Source organism: Haplochromis burtoni, unplaced genomic scaffold (assembly GCF_018398535.1).
Source record: "Haplochromis burtoni strain Fernald_Lab_line unplaced genomic scaffold, NCSU_Asbu1 Contig_10, whole genome shotgun sequence".
Classification (NCBI taxonomy): domain Eukaryota; kingdom Metazoa; phylum Chordata; class Actinopteri; order Cichliformes; family Cichlidae; genus Haplochromis; species Haplochromis burtoni.
Genome location: NW_024582371.1, coordinates 609,589 through 615,588, shown reverse-complemented (window position 1 = coordinate 615,588; position 6,000 = coordinate 609,589). Strand labels below are relative to the sequence as shown.

Genomic DNA, 6,000 nt, shown 5'->3' with positions numbered 1-6,000 from the left:
TTTTTTTTTAGCATTGGTGGTCATCCAGACCTTTATGTCTTTAACTTAAGTGCAACTAATTGGTGGTTGTGATCTGGCTTCATAGAAAAATAAAGCTGGGTATGATCTGCAAACGAATAAAAATATATAATATTGCCAAAGGGAAGTATGTATAATGTCAATAGAATGGGTCCCAGCACAGAACCCTGTGAAACTCCATAATTAATTTTAGTGTGTAAAGTAGACTCCCCATTTGCATGAATATATTGGTAGATAGATTAAAAGATATGATTCAAACCACTGCAGCACAGTACCTTTAATACCTGTGGTGCATTCTAACCTCTACAGTAAAAGCTGTTCAATGAAAATTTGATCTTTGCTTCATCTGTATTGTATCAAAGCAACCGGAAAAATTGCTAGTATTGAAAAATGTGCAATCTTAACTTACTGTATGTGGCACAGAAGTTAAGTGATTCACAAAGTAATCAGTAATATACATGTTGTTACAGCAAAATTATCATTAGATAGTTGTAAATGTACATTTCTTTTTTTCTTTTGTTTTCAAGGAGCCAAACTGTTTTTAAGTGGTCTTGAGCAATAGATATAAAGGCTTTCAAAAAGCCTTTCACAGATTTTCTTTGGACACTGGATGCTCTTTCACTCATAAGTTTAGTCCTTTTACTCATTTTCATTTCATTGTTGTGTCTATACATTAATGTTTGCACATGTTTCAGTAGATTGATGCACCCATTTCCCATTGTCTTGAAAGAATGCAAAGAAATGAGGTGTAGCTCAAGACTTTTGCACAGCACTGCATAACTTACCTTCCCCTTGTTGTTCTCCCAGAGACACTGCTACCACTGCTAGCTTCAGCTCTTGCTTGTAATAGGCACCCAGTGCCTGTTTGTTTTTCAGCAGTTTCAGTCAGATTAATACCAGGTGACTCGGTAAAGGAGTAGCTGGGCCATGCTGTATATCAATAATCATGACTTAACCTTCTTACATTTTTATTTAACTAAACCCACTTGCTAATCTGAGCAAACCAGCCAACTCTGGTATGTCTCTCATAAGAGTTGTGCTTTTTTGAGTATTATTATCTTCTTTAATACTTTTTGAGTGCCTCTTCACTTCTCAATCAACTCTGAGCCACGTGTGGACATTATGATTAACCTAATGTTAAAACAACATATGAAATATTCTGATATAGAAGGTAAATAAATATATAGTGGCTAGGTGTGCAAATACTTTTGATCCCAGGTATTTAAAGGGTGTCCAGAAAATATAACATATGCTTAATTTTCAGTTTCACCAATTTCAATAATTCACAGGCAAGTATTTAAGGATTTTAAAATTACGCATATTCAAGGCAGTTATATAAATAAAAACTACCGTTATTCTTGTATTGTATTATTTAATCTTTAATTATTAGAAAACATATATATATATATGTTTTCTTCATATATATATATATGTTTTCTTATCTATGGGGTTATTTTGTAGTGAAAGCGTTTCAGTTCCTAAACCTGAACCACACTTTTTCAACTTTCTCCACAAAACTGACCAAACCAGCCCCGAAAAATCACGTGGTTTCTGAGGTTTGCGTATGGCTTTTTTTTCTCTCTGTGGGGGAGCGAGCACCCTTTGAAGAATTGCGCATGCGCAACAGTATTTAATCTCCCTTGCGAGTTTACGTTCAACACCTTTTGGCAGCAAAGTCTTAGCAAAGAACTTTCAAAAGTATTATTCGGTATATCTTAGCACCTGGAGTTAAATTCAGGCGATGCTTTCTTGCCGCATGTGTTTTGGAGCGAAAATTAGTTTTGGGGCTCGGGTTGGTTGCAAAGGTACTTACTGGAGCTAGTTCCGCCTTGCTCTCTCCCCTGTGATGGACAACAGCGACAAGTGTCAAAAGTAAGAAGGGTTCAATCAAACAGAACAAAAACGGAAAAATCACCAGCCTTTTGGATAAATACCACCTAGGCTGACCGAGTACGGGAAAAGGTGAGTCACCGTTGTACAACACATTGTATCGGTCTTTAGGAGCTTGAGCAACAACTGTAAGCTAATTTACATTAGCTAGCAAAGCTAATGCTACAGTAGGAGGACAGTAACCACCTGTTGCTGGCTCTTACTTAACTTTAGTTAGCAGCAGCCAGGGATTAGCTTTTGTACAGGTGCTGCTGTGATACGTTCCTGTTTCATGGGAACATACCCAACTTTTGGTTGCTCAGGGTGGAAAGAGAAAATGAAATAGAAGACAGAAAACAACGTAAAGGAATGTGTATCGAAATGGTTTCACAGGACCTTTCCCCCAATTAGCTTCTGTTATGTAGTTTCCTGTACCTGCCTGGCCTTTACTGTACACGTAACGTTGGCTAGGGCGATGCCAAATAGCTGAAAATAACCTTCTAATAGTTTCTTTCAATGCTTCTTACATGTCGTTCTCAGTGCAGACAGCAACTACTACAAAATTAGCATAACCTGTGTTTTTTGTATTATTTTTTTTGCCTTACTTTTGAATAACTTAAAAGAGATCTTAAGAAAGAAGATCAAGAGTTCTGAGTTATTACATCGCATTATACTAATGTCGAAATGGGCCCTGTTGGTCTAGGCTATTTGATTTCCAGAGAAGTGCATTCCATTCACATATCGGTCTACATGCCTTGACAGGCACCCGGTGCCTTTAGACCTGTTTGAAAACAGTAATACGCCCTGTAGGAGCCACAGTTTGTTTTTGTGCTAGACAGGCAGCTGTGCATTGTCCTGTTGTTGGGATATGCATTCAGATGGATGTTGTGGTTTTTTGCATTTGACCAGGACCACACTCACTGAACAAGCATACGAGAAAAATTCCATAAAAGTCAGACTACCTAAAGGTATGTAACACTATGAAGTGACGTTGAGAGACTTTATAGGATAGGACTTTTTGAAGGTACATATTTTTCAAATGGTGGGAAAAGGGATAACCACCTAATTGTTTGCCATGATTGATCTTTTGGCAGATAATCAGCTATCAGTTTTGTCACAGTTGAATTTGTCACTAAATTTTAAAAGTTGGCTTTATAGAACTGTAATCCCTTTTTAATTTTGCCCTCTCCCCACCTTCTTGTAATTAATGCAGAGCAAGAAAAAGCTAGAGAATATATATATATGACAATATATATAAAAAAGCTTTAAAAATTTTTTTCTCATGCTGTGAGAGATATTGTCGAGCCTTAAAAAATTGCGTGCAAGTGTAAAACAGGCTAGTTTTGTAAACAGTTGCACATGAGGGTTAGTGGGATATAAATAGCTCAAAGAATGTGATTATTTTAATGTTGTGGAGCTGTGGGACTTAAATTCGAATGCATGTGGCACCATGAGCTGATGAAAGTGTTTCACTGAGAGCTACGCAGTTACTCATAGCTTCATTTAGTGATCGCCAGGCCTGCACAATAAAGGCAGCACAATGGCTGATTGTGCGCCTCTCAGCTCTGCACAACCCTGACCCTTTTTCCATGAGCTGAGAGTGAGCTAATTGGGAGCTTACAGTGAACAAACACGATTGTGTGAGGGGGAAAAATAAAAAATAAAACTTTACGAACTGCCAGTGCAGTACAACCGCAGCATTTCAGCTAAAGATAGACTTTTCGAAGGAATCACGCATTACTAAAAGTGCTAACAAAAACATGAAATGACATTTAAAGGAAATGATTCAAAAAACATATTTCATTATGCAATGGTTTGCAAGTTTTTAACATAATCTGCCATCATTAAACATTGCTTTAGTTCCATTAAAACAGAGTCAGGTCGACATTTAACAAAGTATGTTGACAGCTTGAAGTGCTAACTTTATTTTTAAGGAAAATTCTTGGACCTGGTTTAAATTCATGAGAGTAATCACTGTGGATTGGGTGTGTGGAGCTGTGAGAGTCTCATGATGTGCATTTTATGAAAAGTGACAACCAAATTAGATACAAGTCTAAGTGGCTCAAGGAGTAATCTTTTTTTGTTGAAGAAGGATAATTGACACATTGAAAAAAGGCCATGCTCTTGCCTAAAACACATTAAAAAAACAAAACAAAACAAAAACAAAAAGACAAAAGTGGAAATTTTTGCTGAATTTGAGATCATTTCAGGTGTTTGGAGATTAAAAACTACAGTAAATAAGAGGACAATAATATTTTGTTACAATACATTTGATATGATATATTTCAATGGTTCCTTCAAAGTATAAACACAATCCTTCCAGAATCAAACTTTTTCACTCAGCAACCATCTTTGTGAGGCCTTCAGGTCATTGTTTTCTGCAGTTATTTTGAAGCTTGTTTCCAAAGAAATTTTCAAATGGGTCTGGCCGGCATGTCTTTGGAGGATGCTTGAAACGTCTGTTATGAAGTCCTTCAAAATTTATGACGAATTGGCACAAAGAAGCTCCATAAAATTACTTGTGTAGTCACATCTGATGGAAAACTGTGAAAGTTCTACAAATTTGCTCCAAAATAAATATGTTTAAAAACAAACAAACTCAGAACCCTAAAGTTACATTTTTGCTTCACATGGATTTTTTTTTTTTTTTTGTATAATTACATTTTCATTGGCAACTGGCATTAGCAAAATGTCTGTGTTGCTAAATAAATGCCATGCTAATGAATTGCTACTGCAAATAAAAAGTACACTTACTTTTCTACTTAAACTTTATTATTTATAAGTAAATTATCTACTCTTAGGATCTATTAACAGAATGTAATATTTGGGCTAAATATTGTAGATGAAGTATTTAACAATCTGCATATTTTTCTTTTCCTTAGCTGAACTGCCACTTTTTGGTAGTTGTAATGTTTCCACAGAGTAGCAGTGAAGTATGGCTTTAAAATAAACTCCTTTCAGGTTTTGTTCCACAAATGTTTCTGTTCTCAGGTAAAAATAATTGTTAGCCTTAATTAACATGTTATCATTACCTGGAGAGGCCCGAGCCATGTCGCCACGTCACAGCTCTGGTTTTGGTCACATGTTGTTTTGTTGTTTCTGCTCTCTTTACTTTATCCTCGATTAAAATGTTTCAAAAAAATTCATATCGCACTTGAGATTAGGTAGCTCTAGCATACCACTTAACACTAACTATCTTGGTAAGGGCTGTACACAGTATTATCTAAATTAACTTCACTGGAATATAAAAACTGCATATACAGAATCACCAGTAAAAATGTTTTTCAATGAAACCTGATTTTAAAGTCTGCTGACTTTTCCACAAAAATAGTTTCAAAACGCTTTTTTTCTCCCCCTGAAAGTCATGCGACTATAATACTTCTGTGGCATTATCCCCCAGATTTAAATAAAAGGTTTTTTGAATACCATGCTTCAGAAAAAATCTGCTTTTCACGGAAATGTGAGGACATAACTTTGTTCCTATTACCAGACCTGAAAATCTAGCTGCTGTTTAAGTTGTGTGATGTGGGTTTAAGTCACAGAGCTAACATGGAAGCACTAACTGAAAACCAAGGTAAATCAGAGGCTGGGCTATCACCTATTCAACCTTTGGTTGTTCTGTAAAGCAGTGACAGGATTGTGTGCGTGTGTTTGCACATGTTCACGTGGTGTCCCAAGGCCTCAGTCCACTGGCTCAGCTGTTCTGGTTTTCACACTCTTGTACATGCACAAAAACTGGTGCACATTAACTCACCTCTGTTTGCTGTGCTGCCAGCCGGCACCAGTGCTCGGAGGATATTTGAGAGCAGAATTGGGTTGCAATGGTGCTGAACTTGATCTAGTGAATTATTTGTGAGTGTAACTGTGTATCAGTTTCTTTCTTTACCCATCAGTTGGAAATAAGCAATAATAAATAGATAAAGGCTTATCAGGAAGAAAGTAATAAAACTATGCATCGGTATTGGGTCAGATTGAACAGATTTATTAGTAGTAATAAAAATATTATCATTAGGCAAGCAGGACCTATTTTTACATGCCATTTGCACGCATTCTTACTATTAACAGTGTGCATCTATTTATATAGTGGATGTCAGTGTTTTGAGTTAGTGCACT

At 36.4% G+C, this 6,000-nt stretch overlaps 1 protein-coding gene across 3 annotated transcripts in view; it reads left to right on the top strand.

Annotated features, from left to right (window-relative positions):
- The first annotated feature begins 1,595 nt into the window (after positions 1-1,595).
- phactr4a (phosphatase and actin regulator 4a) overlaps positions 1,596-6,000 on the top strand; it is a 34,880-nt gene continuing 30,475 nt past the window's right edge. The window contains exon 1 of one of the 3 annotated variants that reach the window (XM_005927976.2): positions 1,596-1,980. The gene's annotated coding sequence lies outside the window, so the exon portion shown is untranslated. The other 2 variants (XM_005927977.2, XM_014335386.2) reach the window with 2 other exon arrangements.